General features: G+C 39.5%; 1 long non-coding RNA gene across 2 annotated transcripts in view; it reads left to right on the forward strand.

The window, feature by feature from the left end:
- Positions 1 to 627: 627 nt before the first annotated feature.
- The window catches only part of LOC141788926 (uncharacterized), a 39696-nt gene continuing 22917 nt past the window's right edge, over positions 628 to 17406 (forward strand). For both annotated transcript variants that reach the window (XR_012598171.1, XR_012598170.1), the window contains exons 1-2: positions 628 to 691; positions 977 to 1144. This is a non-coding gene — a long non-coding RNA (uncharacterized LOC141788926). The remainder of the gene's footprint in view (positions 692 to 976; positions 1145 to 17406) is intronic.

The following is a 17406-nucleotide window of genomic DNA, read 5'->3' on the forward strand; positions in this document are numbered from 1 at the left end:
AAGCTTGATTTCAATGCATCAAAATATTTAAATGTTAAGGCCTGTCATTCACACAAAGCTGCAGTTTTCTGTGACCAAAAATGATGTTTCCTGAAAAATTTCACCAAAGTGAAGATTTTAAAAACCTCCGGTCTCATGGTTTTGTGTATTTGCTGGGAAAGAGTTTTTTGTCCTCTTCTCATGTCTAAAAAACACTGCAAAACATGGGTTTAGCAAGCTTCAAGATGCACTTAGCAGATCTGCCTGGTACATTTGGATGAAAGTATTTTCAAAAAGGGATGACGGGGCTAAATGTCTGTAAGACCTTAATTTTAGTTATTTGTGTTTTTCCTGTTACCTCTTTTATTTTGCACTTTTTGCTCCCTGTGGGTTTCGTTACGGCCATGTCCACATGTATTTGGGACACCACATATTTATTTATTTTTTTTATGTTTAGGCCTGTCATCCTCACGAAACCTCAGTTTTATGTCACTGAAGATGTTTTCTGAAACTTCGACTAAAGTGAAGATTTTTGATTTCCCTTCTGTCTTGATTGCACTTCATGAGTTTCACCTGTGACTTGTTTTACACCTGTGTTGATTAACTCTTTGTCTATTTAGTCTCAGTGTTTCTTCAGTTCTCAATCAGCTCAGCTTCTGTCTGTGTTCTCTCTTGTGTTCTTTGTGTCATGTACTGCAGTGTCTTTTCCTGTGTAAGGATTTGTGAATCTTTTATAGTTCTTAAAGTTTTGTGTTTTTTTGAGTTTGGATTTGCAAGAACTTTTGTGACATAAATATTTCTGACTATTCTGCAGCTGAATCCTCCTTCTTTGTTTTGTGTAAAATGTGATAAGTCATGCTGTTGTGAGTTCTAATCCTTTTAGACTGCTCAGCCTCTAACATTTAGCACCTTAGCTTGCAAGCACTCCTTTGTGGTCATTAGCTCAACTATGTCACATGAGTTTTAAAGTTTCTGTTTCAATTTTTTTGTTTGATAGGTTTGCAGGATAACGTAATTCTTGTAAGCGCTCTGCACTACAACTGGACAGGATTCCTGAGTTCTGGCCAATCAGAAGAAAGTGGACTCTAGAGGAAGGAGTCTTAAAGCGACAGGAGCTCAGACAGCTCGCTGAGGACCGAGGATGAAATGAAGAACTGCATAAAGGGTGAGTGTTTTGTTAAAAAAGATAATTCCCAAAGTGTGGATGGTGCAGAAACTGCTCTGCTGGAGTCTCAGATTAAAATGAAAGAGCTTAAATAAGTATAATATGTTTCCTTCAAATACTGCCGCCCCATATGGATGTGACATCTGATCAGTCTTATCTTGGATATTAGCCTCTAGGGAGTTTCAAGGGCTCTAGCTCTTACCAGGGAAATATACCATCTGCTTTTCATGCATTTATCTTATTATTCCATTTCTTTTACTGCACTGCTGTGGTTTTTAAAGTGGTATTTTTAGCTCATATAGAGCTCATGCACATATGCTTCGTACTTGCCCTCCAGTCATATCTGATATCGCCTCATGTGCTGAACCAGGTCCCGCTTGCTCCATCTGCATGATGATGCTTCTATGATACAGGCGTGTGTCTAAAAGCAGAGCCTGGCACAAATTAGCCAGGTTACAAGCCTTCAAAGAGAATGCATTAATCAATTTCCATTGGCTTTGAAACACTGCTTCTCTCTTTGAATTCTGCGGGTGCTCGTTGACTGAGTTTCCTTTTTACCCCTCTTTTTTTCTTCGTCTTTTGATTTTCCAGAACCCTCATCTTTCTTATGTTTTATTCAGTTTGAGTTGTGTTCATTTTTGTTCTGCTCAGAACAAAGCTCAGAATATGATCATGTATACGAACATCATTATCTGCTGCTAATTTGGTGTTAAATAATATAGAGAAGTGAAACTTGTTTTTAGTACCATGGACAGAGACGGTTACGTCTCATCTTGAAGCTGCTGAAATCTCTGGGGCATTCTTTGTCTATGTAACTTTTGACCTCTAGATTTTGAAAAGAAAACAAACAGGTGGTTATTTCTTCTTCTGTTTTCACGGAGCAAACAAAACATCTGAAATGGAAAGCATCTCTTTCACGGTCAAAAAGGATCAGCTGTGGCGCTGGTATAGCCTAGCAGGCTAAGTTGGGTGCCCCATGAGGCAACCCCTTAAGCGGGAAGTCAGGGTTGATTCCAACCTGTGGCGCCTTTCCCACATGACATGCCACCTCCCACTCTTGCCCTGTTACTTGCTCCATCGCCTCTCTTTTTCCCCTCTCCCTCTCCTGTCTTTTAAGGGCATAAAAATCTCCAAAAATACCTTAAAAAGGGAAAAGCCACATTTGAAAGTTGATTTTTTTGTTTCTTTTAGAGTTTACAGAAAAAAAGGCCCCTTTTTTGTTTTCCATGTCCTAAGGCCAGAGTTTTAAAAAAAAGGACAGCTAGAAGGATTCCCTGTGAAGGGTGTCCACCCTACAGGCACTCTCACTGGGCAGACCTCAGTGGCATGTCAGCCTCTTTGCCCTGGAGGTCTGGATCAACGATCACCTGAGCCTCCTGTCGATGCACATCAAAGAGATAACATCTGCTCCTTCTCCTGCTAAAGGAATGCCAGCTTTCTGACCTGCCTCAACCTATTGACTGTACATTGAATGGATAATGTCCTGTTATTTCTGCTCATTGTGAGCTTTGGAGCTAAAATATTGGCTCTTAAGATGCTGACATCATGTGCTGGTGCAACCAAGGCTCGTGCAGAAGTGAACAGGCTGAAAGCTTTGCAGGATTGATATGAAAAACTAAAACATGCATTTAACTTGCAGATAAAAAAAAAAAAAAAGATATAGATCCTTCAAGGGGGTTAAGTCACCAGCAGAACAGATTCATGTGTTAATTTGAAGCAGACACCAGTGGTTTTGGAAAGTGACTCTTGTGTGAGTTTGGGATGCACTGATCCAACTTCTTAAATCCTGACACTGATACCTGGGCTTTGGCATCAGTGTCAGGTACCATAGCCTAAACCATCTGTAGCATAAGTCTATACCTGTGTTTATACAACAGTCTCTATTCCTTAGTGTGAGTATGAGATGGAGAATTTTGTTGCGGCAACTTCATTTTAAGTCTGTATCAAGCCAATACCTGATACCAGGATTGGATCACTGAATCCCTGGTGTGGGTGTTCATTATGTTTTCTCTTGCTGTCCCTCCTCTACTCTGAAAATACAGAAGAACCAGGTGCCCACATTTATCAACAGAGCTATCAATCATTTCAACTAAACTCATCTGAAAACAAACACTGGGGCATACATCAACATGAAACCATGTTTGAGAATATTTCATTTGACAGGTTTTAATTTTATTCATGTTGGGCGGTAAAACCTTAAACTGGTTGACCCCTGCCATGGCCCTGCTAAGTCTGTCAGTTTAATGTTGTAGTAAGGCTAAATTGGATCTGGTTTTGACATGGTTTATTTTATTTGGAAAGTCACTGTTTAATTTAATCTGGGTTAAATGCACAACTTTCTGCACTAGTCCAGAAAGAGAGCAAAGTGATGCATCTTTTCTCTGGCATTTGGCAAAAAAAGTCTTGCACATCTGATCCTGTCAGACCTAATGTCATAGCGGAGATAGAGATGGCGACATAATTGGTGCTGTGAGTCAATCTGACCTAAGCCCAATCAGTGACAGTGGTGAGTGGACCATAGATTTCTTCCATGAATCTTTTCAAAATAAAGGATTATTTGTTTTTTCTATACTTTGAGTGGTACCTTTTTCGGTCTTGTTTAGATAATTGTTAGAGGTTCACACATCAGTCATCTTACCGTAAGATCTTACCTTTATCTTGGCTTAACGCATCCAAAAGTGAGGCCCACAATCTGAAGAAATAGATCTCAACTTCTGTATTAACTTGCAGAAAAAGACTCTACAGCTTCTGAAAAAAATATGATCAACCCATGATCAAACACCTCAACATGCATCATGGAGTCAATGCATGTATAAAACTGTGTTTCACCCTTGCTGGTCTGCATTAGAGCAGCATTATTCTGAGGCTTGATGCGTGCTCACACCAAGATGATCCGGTTTGTCGTTAAATCTCCTCCAGGAAGACTTAAGGAGACTCTTTACCGTGAGTCTGACGCTTACAGCAGCACCACTTAGCCCTTGTCAAAGCCAGAGATTCCTCTGAGAGGAGACTATAATGGCTCTCATTTGGTTGTTTTGTTTTGCCTCTCTGTCTAACTCATAACAGGCATGCAGTTTTGCACGCTCATCCTCTGGCTGCTCTCTGTGGAGCAGACACGTATAAATCCTTTTGCATGCAGTCCTGCCAAACTCCCCTGTGGGCAGGCTTTGCATTTGAAAAGTACAATTAGTCACCCCTGTTTGGGTTGAATGCAACATTTCTGAGACATGAAGCCTGAGGGCGACACGGGAAGAATGGCAGTGCGACCCCATGCATTGTACCTCCCTGTTGTTCATTCTCTGACTGTCTCTTTCCTTTCACTCTCATTTCCTCTCCTCTGTTCTCTCCCTGTGTTGAACATCCTCAGATGAAATGCAAGGTGTGATTTGTCACCTGGGAGGTGGGAGGATGATGTGCGTCTGTAGTTGTGTCTTAACGCAGGCTTCATTCACGCTGTATGTGTTTTGGCAGAAGAGTAAATACGCTGCCTGAGCTTCCCGGTCAGGGTTGAGGGAGTAGATTGGATAAACGGAGGTACTTCATCTAATCAGCAGGGCCGGCAGCGCGCTGCAGAGCCAGCTGTTGGCCAGACGCGGGCGGGGGCAAAATCTGCTTGTAGTACCTGCTTCTAGCAGTGACCCCTAGCGTGCCCCCTCGCTGTGCCTAATCTACAAAGACATTAATACAGGCAGAGCTGACTCACAACCAGGCTGTTAGGGGAGCCTTTTTAATCTCGCTAAGTGTTCTGCTGGCAAATTGAGAGCTTTTTATTTTCCCTATAAACTCCCCATGAAGGATTAAAAACATGGTTCAACATGCTAAACGCTCGTGTTAAAGGAATGCATTTTTAGCCCTGTGTTTGTGATCTATTTTTTTTATTCCTCCTACAAGGCCTGAAGATTTTGGAACAGTTTAATAGCAGGAAAAGCTGCATGAAAATCCCCAGAGAATCTTGTTTGATAGCATGTTTTCTGCCAGTAGCCAGTCTTTTATATCAGGGCCAGGAGAGGCTTGCTGAGGTCAGGCGCAGCCACCTACACAATCCTCTGACGGGCTGAGATTTAAAAAAAGTATTTTGTTTTTTTTGTGACGCCGCAGCTTAGTTGATGAATGAAGGGAAATTCTGAGAATGGACCAGAGCTTTAGTCTGTGTCTCTGCGCTGAAATAACATGGAGAGTTTCTTGGAAAACATCGGCCCACTCTCCTCGCTGAATGAACCGATGTTAATCAGTTACGCTGAATTCATTATTTTCAGAGCTGTAATTTCCAGCTGCCTTTCTGCTTAATGCCATGGGTTCAGCTTGTCTTCATGACTTAAGCCTTTGTAAATACAACGGAGAGTTTTAAAAGGAAATCTGTGACGCTTTTAACCAAACTTCCAAAAGACAGAGCTTACACTTCAGTAAACAGAGAGCTAGGTAGCTGTTTTACCAGATAGAAATGTATGGCTCTAATAAAACAGGAAGCTTAAAGAAGACAATATTCATTAAAGTTTTATTGAGTATCACTGCACAATGTTCTTAAGGGGGATGGGAGTGGAAAAAGTTCAAGCAATAATGTAAAAAGTCTGTAAGCCCTTAATTTTTTTTTTTTTTTTTTTTTTTTATAATAAAAATAGGTATTTCTGTTAGACTTTTTTCCTTGCTATGAGAGCAGTGCAGCAACAAATGACCAAAGCAAAACCTAAACAAGTGTGCTGTTGTCATATTGCCTACCCACACAATTGGGGGTGCACCAATCACAATTTTCTGGCCGATCACCAATCTTTGAAAAGCCTGACCTGCCGATACTGATTTTTATTTTTTATAACTGACAGCATATGCCTTCAATGTTCCAATCTAATTTTATTGAAAATCATTTAACAATACATGTGAAACAATGACAACTTTGTGTTTTAACTTAAACAACCAATTAACTGTCCTGAGCTTCAGGTCTCGGAGCAAAAAGCAACAATGGCTGACTGTCTGACCTTCCTGGAGGTATATAAGATCCGTTTCATATGTAGGATAGGCCGATCACTGATCACCGATCCCCCAAAATTATGGAAATTGATCGGTGTGTGTCTACACTTAATAAATGTGACATTTAAGCACACATCAAAGTAGGGTTGAATATTGGCAAGAACCTCACAATACGACACGCATCACAATACTTGGGTCATGATACGATATCTTCACTATATCACAATATTTTGATATATAGTGTGATATGTTGTGATATAGTTAACTATTTGGTCGAAAACAGCTTTTCTATTTGTGTTTGAATTAAGGAAAGTCTGATGCAGTGTTTCATACATACACTTAACTTGTAAACATAAAGCGTGTCAAATTTGTCTCTTAAACTACAGTGGCATTAAACTAATGTTGCAGAAAAATTATTGGGTGAAAGATGTGCTCATTTGGTGAAACGGATAAAAGTCACTTGGTGTAACCAATGTTACTCAAAGAAACTGTAATATTACACAAAACATGACTAAGATTCTTATTTTATTAGTCCACTACACTAAAAATGTAACTTAAAATGCATCAAACAGCATCAAAGACCACATCATCAAGTTTAGAAAAAAATATCTGGAATATACTTTGGGATTACATCTATTATACAGTTTATGAGCAACATACAGTGGAGTAGCTCTTTGGCATCATCTACCACAGTGAAAGACGTATTGTACTTCCAACTCGGCTAAAGTATGATTTTAAGTTCTTTTTGAATTTTATTTTCAACAAAAAATATAAATGTTAAGAGCTGATGTATTGATATTTTATCACAGGTCATGATGTATCATGATGTATTGCTGTATCAGTATTTTTTCACACATCTGTACCAAAGAGTAACTCAACAAAGCTGGATTTACAGAATGATGGAACTGGCAGAAAAGAGGGGAATAAATAGAAAAAACTCACAAGTTAAGACTCATTCACATCACAAGTCATTTTCTCATCATCAGTGTTCTTGTTCACCAAAACTGATCCCTCCCTTTCAGATAATTCTTGTGGTCAGTTTGATGTTTTAGGAACAATGTTTCAGCTGCAGCTGAGAAAACCTGACGATGAAAGCACATCAAAGGGACAAAACAAGCAAGTACCACATCTAACAGGCTAAATCAAACATCTCTGATGTTTAACTATTTGAGCCTCTGTTGCAGTATGAAGCCAGGAAAGCATAATTGGTGTTTCGTTAATATTTTTATAATGTTAAGTCTCATCACAGTCGCTATGGCAGAGCCAGGATTTACAAAATTGGCCGTCAACCAACAAGGTCTCAGAGTACATTGCACTACATTTAGATACAACGTGAAATGTCTATTTGCCCTCATTCTTTGTGTTTTGCAAGGAGCTGCCTCTGTGCAAACACAGGATATACTTGGTTTCATGACAATGCGGATTGTGGATTTTGCAGTGGTGATTTTGCAGTTTCATTCTCTCCTGGTGACAAAACTGTGCATTTAAAGAAAACTGCAGTATTTACTGTCAGAAACATACTTTGTTGTTGTTGTTCTTATTGCTGAATCAAAAAGAGACTCAAGTTTAGGATGGAGTAACGGTGACCAAACTTGCAGCAAACTAGTCGGTTACCTTCGGCTTCATGTCTTTAATATGACTGTGGTTTTCACTGACACGATGTGGAGAGTTAATGTTTAGAATACACTCACTTTTAATTATTGTCTGAAATATTAGATAAACAAAGATTCCTCTTTTTTTAAGCTAACTTAACAATTAAGCTTTCTTGATTACCTTTTTTCTGTATCACTCACTCTGATGAATTTTGTAGTGACTATTTCAAGAGAATGCAATCTTAATAAGAAATACTAACACTGAGCATTTTGTGAAGATTATTCCAGGTTTTCCACCTCCTACAAATGTCTGACAGGAAGTCTTCCCTCTCTGACAATATTTGTCACGAAGGAGAGAAGGTACCAAGTTTAATGTCCTTTTCGTGTTCTCAGTTCACTGATGAAGGCTACAGTACCATTGTTTCATGCCTCATTTTGTACAGTTAGCACACACACACACACACCCCCTCTCTCCTACACACACCCTTGCGCTGCTTTATCCGCTCATGCCTAACTGGATCGACTCCATGCTTTCTGCTCACATTTCCTCAAGGATACTTAACGTATTCATAGCCTCTTATCCCCACGGAAAAACACATCAGGAAGGAAATGAAGCCGCTAAAAAAAACTAAGAGTATTTCCCTTATTTCTTATCAAGAGACGACAATAGGGAGAGTCAATGAACAAATCCTAAACTGCTCCAGAATAAGCGGCAGCGGCTCAGATTCCAGCGTGTCTGACTGACTGAGCAGCTGATATTAAACATTATTGAATCTCAGCAAAGACCTGGACTGCAGGGTTCTGAAATTTGATACAGCTGATGAAAGCTTCGCTGAAAATTGGAGGGGGAAGTGCTTCAGATGTTTCAAATCTCTGGGCTGAAATGAATCTAGTTTTTTATCAGGTCACTGAAGCATTTCGCTGGCAATCAGAGAGAAAGGGGCCTTGAACCCAAATCAAAGAGGATCACAGCACGCCACCAAAAGCAAAACATTGAAATACATTTCATAAAGCCCAAATCTATTCAATCTCTGGAACTTTAATTTAACGTATACAAGGTTCCAGTGGGGAAATACACCCTGTTTTTAGATATTGGTTAAATTCTGAAAGGAGAAAGAGAGAAACTGTGAGTAATTGGTCCGAGGTTGAAAGGAGTCCAGAAGCAAGCACATACGTCGCTTTAATGAATCAGATGTGATGAAAGGCAGGCATATTTTCAAAGACATACATATTTTAATTGGGAGTTTTCAGAAGCGCCTTTCATCTCCCCCTCTCTGTGTTTTCATGTTCTTTCATTAGGGTGGCAAAAAGATGTCCCACAAGGTGTGTAGCGCTGACAGAAATCCTATGACCAAACCGTAAAAAATATCCCAGGTGATTAAAAAGTGGACACCTGCCCAGCTTGAGGATGGTTTCTGTCTTAATTTTCAGCCCTGTGCAAAGGAAAGAAATAGCAGATATAAAGTCAAACTTGTCCTTTTGATCATCACTGCTGACGTGACGGGAAAGAAAGGAACACCATTAAGCTTCAGAGCAATTCCTGTCAGACAATTGTTCCCTGAACACATGTCATTTGGCCTCAATTATTGTCTTCTTAAGCTGCCTTTCAACATAGCAACCGCCATTTCTCCATTCATTCAAATGCCACAGCTGATAAAGGTGAACAGTGGAGCAGCAGTAATGTGGCAAAATGATTCATTTTCATCAATGTGAGTGCCGACGCTCGCCAGAGAAGCTGCAGGAAAACATTTTCTGGCTGCTGAAGTGTGATTCCTGTAATGTCGCGGTTCTAAATAAATGAAATTGGTCATGCTTAAATCTTCTTTAAACATTAATCTCTGTGTCGCTGTAAAATTAGCTCTCATTCCACCAGGAGGCTTTGCTTTTGCAATCACTGCAGCTTTTTGGGGTGGGAGAGGTTCTGACTGTGCCTGTAAAGTGAGCAGTTTTTATGATTGGAAAGCAAACAACAATCTCTGTTTCAACATTTTGAAACTTTTTCTTGTTTTTCTGGTTTCTCTCGAACACCTTGGTGCATCTCCCACATCTGGTGGTGTTTTCATTGAATGCATTCTTATTCCGCTTTCAGCATTTCAAACCAGATGGGGTTTTTTTTTCCTGAAGACAAATGAATGCATTTATTGAAAAAAAAAAAAAAAAAAAAAAAAACTGTCCGTATTTTAAATTTCCTTCTGCTATTTTACATTTTGTGGCTTCTAACCTGCAAAAAATTCTGCATCACTACTGTCTGCAGGCAGATAAAGTGCATAAATGCAAAGGATGGACTGCTCACACCCCAAAGTGTGTGTGATAACAACACCACTGATATTCATCATTATCATCTGAGATCTCATCTCAGAGATGTGGTGCTGCATGAAGCTGCAGGGAGAGACTGGGGCTGCAAAGAATGTCCCTGAAGTTTGGGGCATAAGCTGGTGAGCTGACATGTGCCTGAGGATAGCAGGGTCCAGGGCTGAGTGTTGGGATGAAGAAGGTCTGGAGTACCAGAGGGTCAGGACCATGGAGAGGTTTATAGGTGAGGAGAGGAATCTTTACTCAGTGCAGATTTATAGTGAGAGCCAGTACAGGTGGATAATGATGTGGTGATACTGCCAGAGCTCAGTGTTTCCTTTAAAAATGTTTCCATAAGATTTCTCTTAAGATGTCTTTTGAGCTATCTTTTTTTTTTCTTTGAAAATCTCTGAAAGTTAAAGTTCATTAAACACATCGAGGTTAACTCCCTGTCAACAACATACTGTAGATTTCAGGCTTTTTTCTCTAACAGTATTGAAACACTTTGCCTAATATGATTTAAAATGACATTTCTCCTCCGGTTAGAGGATAACAAACATCCTATCTAGATGAATACAATGGAAGAGATAAATAAACGTCAGTGCAGTTTGTGAAGCCAGGTTGATGGCACGTACAAAGCCAGAGCAGTCGGAGGTCGTCTTTGCTAGCTCGGCACATCCCCCTCCTCACCCCATTTGTATCTGACAGATTGACACAAGGGTGTGTATGTGTGTCGAGCAGTGCCGTGGGGGCTGAGGCGGAGGTGTTGATCAGTGAACTGAAGCTCTGTGACTCATCCCTCCACCACCACGAGCTCCTCTGAACAGCTTCCACTGACTGAGCCCCGATATCCACAGCTATATCATCAATCATCAGGTTCAGTCTTCATCTAATCCCAAACACAGCTGGGTCATCTGTACATGACAATCTAACCCCTGCTGAATATTCTACCGTATCGTGTCAGGGTACAGTAAACAGGCTGCTTTAGTGGAAGATATAGTAAAGAAACGGGTCTACATGAATCTCTAACAGATGGGCTAATCCTAAATGTAAATATTCTCTTCTTCTTAAGAAAATAAATAACAAAATGAGACTAACCATAAGGATAGAATAAGAGGGATTTACCTTCAAGCAGCCTCCAGGGTGGTTTGCAGTCTCATACCTTGATTAAAGGATGTGAAGGTAGCCACTTTGACTTTATTTTTTTGTTTATTAGTCTTGTCAGTGTCCTCACTTGTTCCTTATGAGGCGTTACAGAGCCCATAGACATGTCAATCAGAATAGCCCAACTAACCTACGAGTAATCGAGGAAACAGGAAGGTGGAGTCAATGCCTTAACGCCTTGAGACTCCTGGAAAAAAGCTCCTTCAAGCTCAACTGCCAGTCAAATTGGCCACACTGGGTGGCGCTGTGGCTCAGAGATATTGTTGTCTGAAAGCTGTTAAAAAAACAAACAAACAAACAAACAAACAAACAAACAAAAAAACTGAAGTTACATGGAGCGGCACAGGTTCTCAAAACTAAACAGTGAACATGAAAATTGAAAAAAGGAAAAAAAAAAATCTCTACAGTTTTCATTTCTACACACCTAGTTAGTAGGGCTGTACAATTAATCGAATTTTAATCGTGATTTCAATTTTGCCATCTGACAATCATAAAAACAATGTAATCGAAGAAAAACAATTAATATGCCACACAGTGTAGATGTATGCAAGTTCCTGTGCTTAATAGCTCTTCTGTGTTCCATGTGCAGCCACAGCGAGTGTGTGACTTATGTGTATCAATAATACTGTGTGTGCCACTTGCTGTTTCTTTAAAGTTGTGTTTAAGTCAGTACTGAAGTTTTTGAATGAATAAATAATTGTGTATATTAACTATGATTTCAATATCACTTAAAATAATCAAGATTCTTATTTTTACCATAATTGCCCAGCCCTAGACAATTCACTGTTCATCTTAAAGTCTTTAAAAAGCAAGGCGAAACCACTCGTTTGATTTGCCAGTTTTTGCGGTTGGTGTGTAACCTAGCTCAAGTTTCTAATTTCTCATTTAGGACCCATTTTGGAACCATCGCCAGTCTGTAAATTTACAAGTTAATTAGACATAATTACATTAAAATGTCTGCCTACATGTGAGCCTATTACACAAACTTATTCTGATTTATATGTTTACATTTCTAAGCTGTGGCTCTTAGAAGTCACCAATGCAGAACTCAATGGTAAATTAGCAGCATTCATTTGACTGGTGAGCCCTGTTGTTAAAGAAATGGTCATAGCTAAAATAAATATTTATTTTATATTATTTCTATATTTATTTACTTATATCATATGAATCTGTTCAATTGTGCAAACACTGACTTGCTCTTTGGCTTATGGAGACAGCCTCCAGTGGACACTCAAGGAACTGCAGCTATTGCTGTTTCACTTGGCTTTAACCATCATCACTAAAGGATCCAGTTTGGTAGACATATCCAAAGCTTATCCATCTGTATGAAAGTTGTGCTGCATTGAACCCCAGAGAACACAAAGACAAAAAACACATTTAGAAAATGTTCACTGATGTAATACCTTAGGTGAGAAGCAGACTCATTTCCTTATCTGGTTGCTCAGGTAGGCGACCCGTGGAGTTCTTTTCTGCAGTCAATTTAGAAAATATATTTTTCAGGGAGTTTTGCATTGGCTCAGACTGAAAATTCACAAGGCTTCATCCCGTTCACATAATCTTTGTTCTGATAAAGATTGGAAGGACACAATGATCCAATCTGTGTCAAGCTGACATTTTATAGTCCCCCACACTGCTCCTTGGCCATCCTTTGGCAAACTTGGCCACTCTGCACCCTTCACTCCTTCCTTTGGACGAGAGAAGTCATCATTTGTAGCTAATATTAACACTTAATCCATGCCTTGGTTGAAAAAAACATGACGTTGAGTGGTACCGTTGTGTTGCTCCAGGAATGACCCAATATGGTCCAGGAAGTTCCGTTTGCGTCAGAGTATTCACGACTCCGACCTTAGCTACCTTAAAATCTCACTTCTTCCTCACACATTCCTGATCGGTTTCATCGGCCACAGCAGGACCTCGTCTGATGACGCTGTGCTGCAATATTTCTGTTATGACCCCAACATGTTTTCACTGACACCCCCTGTGTTGGCAGCCTGCTGTGCTGGCCTCATTTGACTAAAGGAGGGCAGCTGATCTCATTAAGCCAAACGGGATCTGAAAATGGCCTTACAGCTACTGACAGCCTGATCATCTACACGTAATGTCTACTGGAACAATTGGTGCTGTCATATTCACTGAGCGGCTCTGGCTATCTGAAAGGTTTGCCATCCAACCCCTTCCAACCAACATTTGACAAGATGACCTTAAAGTTGCTTCCATTAATAGATTGATATAAGTAATGATGAATCGCATTTATTTGTAAAGCTGTATCATTGGTTTAAAAATGGCACTGAATTTATAAATAATCAAGCTCTTGGAGTCTTTGTTTTGAAAGTTTATTTATTTTTTCCTTATCTGAAAAACTTCAGGTCTTTGAGGTATTTCCATAAACTGAACAGATTGCATCTTAAAACAATGCCAAATTAGAATTTCCAGTTAGTTCTTCCAAGATAACCTAAAACTGAAAACAGTTTTTTTTTTTACTCATCATAGTTTGTATTTGAGGAGACATTTACAGCACTGTGACATCTGCTGATATTTCTTAAAGCATAAGAGAGACTTCATTATGCCAAAGATACGGCCAAGTTGAAAGTCCCAAGGTTTTTTTTTTTTTTCTTAAAGCGCAGCATGGCATTAAAGTTAATCGAACATGCTGTCAAGTCGTCTAACTTTAGACTGTTAACTCTTTGAGTAAGTGTGTTAATGGAGAACATATGTAATTACATTATCAGCTATCTTTCTTTTGGGATCACTCTGGAAGAAAATATTCATTTTCTTCCAGAGTCATTCAACATCCATTTCGATGTAACCCCATATCCAAACATACTGACAATTTTTACACAAAACCATAATTTCAGTGAAATTTATCCTAGCCTAATTCTAACACTTTTTTGTCCTGTCACTTATGAGTTGTGGTGACATAGTGTCTCTAGGGAAGAGTTAGATCAACGCTGTTCAAACTAAAAAGCTGGATCACATCATGTGCTATGAATCCCCTTTAACTCTATGGCTGAACTTGCTGTCCAGTATTTGAGTCAGATTAGGCTAGAAACAAATGTTTCAGGATTTGCAATTTTAATAACTAAGACTTTGGTTTGACAGGGACATACTGCTTGAATTTTATGAGGACAGTAGGGCTACTGATAAGGGCTCATCTTGGATAGATCTTTTACCATGATGAGTTTTTTCGGTCCACTTTAAAGACTTCACAGCCTCTCACATGTGGAGTTCCCCAAGGCTCACTTTTTGGTCCTCTATTTTTCTCTTTCTCTAAGGTCTGAGGTTTTAGAATGTATGAAGTGTCTTTCCATATTTATGCTAAAGACACTTAACTGTACGTGCCCTTGAAACAGAAAGACAGACATACGCACTGTTTTACCCAACACAAGCGAGACAAAGGATGTAATCCTTGGATCCAATGGAAGCTACCGCTTTTTATCCAGGGTCAAGTCTTTTCCAACTTTTAGTGATTTTATAAAAGTTACGCATGTTTTTGTCACAACTTGTCCTCATTTAAGTGATGCACTTTAGCCAAGTTTTGTCTGCATGACAAGATGTGAGTTCTCCATCGAGAGATACTTCAGATTAAGCAGATCTGTGAACAAGGTTGATGGCATTGTAAACAATGTGTGTTGATTTAATTGGAAAGAAAAAAGACTGCCTGCTCACCTCCCCTTCTGTTTACACATGCAGAAAGTAAGCAACATTTCATCATCCATCATTAGGAGTCATCCATCAGAGTACAGCTCCACATGTTCATAATAATAGGGCCCAGAATCTGACTGCTGTAATGAAGAGATAGTTTTTTAAGGAACAATTATGCTATAGCTCCATGCTGAGCTAAGTGCAAATTAATTCTTTACAGCTCTATAACGCAGTGTGAAACTCGGCTTCCTGCCAGCTGCGTGGCTTACTTGCATTCACTTTGACATTCGTGAGACAGATTTAGTTATCGTGGGTCTCCAGAGTGAAAGAGTGCAGGTCCTTGGATGTGATTTCAAAGTGAAAAAGAAATCAGAAAAGTTGTGTTGATGTTTTAATGTGCTGACATTTTACTTGTCACTGGATACGGCTCCTTTGTCGGTGACTAAAAGACATAATGACACTTTTGGGTGAATTTTTAACTTACACAACTTCCTTTTAGGTAAATCTACTCTGACTTTAACATTTCACTTCTAAAATTAGACACATCTAAGCACATTCTCTGCTGTATCATCGTGTAACACAGTCGGATGTAACTTCTTGAGGATATCATTGAAGAGGAGATGTGGAGGAGTTTCTGAAACATGTCCAGTGCAGTGTGGCTCAGAGTCGTTGATTCTCCGTTTCTGCCATATTGCTTGAAAGCTTTCTCTCCTACTTTGTTTACTGTCATCTTACAAAGCTGAATAATGAGCTTCCAGCTCTTTTTAGTGAGCAGCATTATTTGGCTTAGCTCAGCAGTACAAGGCTTGGCTCCATAAAGAAGCATCATTTAGAAGCTCCTTGGTCTCACATTAAAGCTAACCTCATTTATCTTGGACCTTTTAATCATTCCTTAATACAATGAATTTGCACTTGAGGGGGAAGAATTAAAAATATATACAGATTTGCATTTCAGCTCTGGAGAAGGCTTTGTTGGTTTGCTGTGTGACGCTTAAAGGTCTCACCAGGGTTTCCTTAGATTGATTTAACCAGTATCAGACTTGAGTTTGCGTTTACACTGAATGCCGAGGGACTGAAAATGCTGTAGTTAGCATGCCAGGCCTGTGGTTGGCCCTATGACTGTCTTGTCCAGAAGCCGCTTTCTGTAGATCTCCATTGATGTAGAGTTGGGCTGATCATCTGGTGTATTTGTGAATGCTAAGTGCAGAAGTGGAACAACAGATGCACTTTTTGTTGAAAGAAAGTCAGCAGAATCAGCAGATTGTGCAGCACAAGAACAACATGGTAGTCGGCGATGATCATAACAACGGCACTGTTGTACTCTTGGATGCGCTCATGCAAAGCGGAGCATGTCCTCAGCGTTTCCACTGAAAACGCCAGCTTGCTGTTTACACAGCAACAGTGTCTGCATCATTTTAGAAAAATTCCATTATGGAGACTGCTTTCGAAAGTTTGCGTTTAAGGCCAGCTAAAACGCAGCTTCGGTGTAAACACAAAGCCGAAACGCAACAAAACTTTTGCGTTTCACCCTAAAACCGTTGTCATGTAAAACTACAGCTGTTGCCAACATTGCCATAAAAATGAATAATCTCTTCAGGAAGTTAAAGGAATAGTCCTTGTCTTGTATTAGAATCAAAAGCCATTTGAAACATATCAGGCAACTAACTATGAGGAAAATGGCAGTTTCTGGTTATTCTGTTTCACTTTTCACTGATAACAAAGAAATAAGTTAAGCCAACCAATCAAAACATCTTCAGCATTGGCTGCAGCTGGGTGGGACTGCTACAAAAGGACTGCCTGCTAGTCTGTGGGATGGGGATTGCACCCATCAACATCATACCCTCCAAATGTCTTCAACTTTAGAAAAAGTTGCTTGGTTTTTCTTCCTTTTTTTCCCTTACTTTTTTAGAGGAGCGACATAAGGGGTCTGGATTCTCTCTAGTTATAGCGACAAAGTAGCCAAGTTGGCAAACTGCCTAACGTTTGTGGTCACAGAAACGCCATGGTTCAAAAATGACTTCAGGAGATGAACAAACATAGAGGGAGATTATTTTCATCAACCAGTTATACAAAATAAATGAATAAATAAGAACTGAGAAATGAGAAAATAATTCCACAAGTTTGTCTCTTTCAATATTCCACTTTGTTTGGGGCAGAGTTATTTTTGCATATCATGCCTGTCTTAGAATTGTAAATACCACACATGCCTGATGTTTACAATCTCAGGTCAGGGAATATTTTGTTTATCATAGTCATGTTAACGCCACACACTTGAGGATTATTTAGACAAACTATGGTTTACGACTATCCCTGAGTGAGATTATGCCTGCCCTGTTCATTAGATGGGGCAAATCTGGTCTAAAATCATCAATCGGAAATGCAACCCAACAATCCATCACTAGTCACTTCATAACTTGCTGCATTAATCAATCTCTATAAACAGATATCTGTGGCAGATAATCTCCTCCAACTATTGTTTGCAAAACCAGCTTTGTTCCTTTGTAAGTTCCTGAACAGTGTGATCAAAACAGCCTGTGTGAAAAAAAAAAAAAAAAGAAAAAAAAGTTTTGGTGCAAACTCATGGTTTCTAAACCACTGCATAAAGCCCAA

Source organism: Halichoeres trimaculatus, unplaced genomic scaffold (genome assembly GCF_033239565.1).
Source record: "Halichoeres trimaculatus isolate MK-OKI-2021-1 unplaced genomic scaffold, fHalTri1.1 fHalTri1_scaffold_4, whole genome shotgun sequence".
Lineage (NCBI taxonomy): Eukaryota > Metazoa > Chordata > Actinopteri > Labriformes > Labridae > Halichoeres > Halichoeres trimaculatus.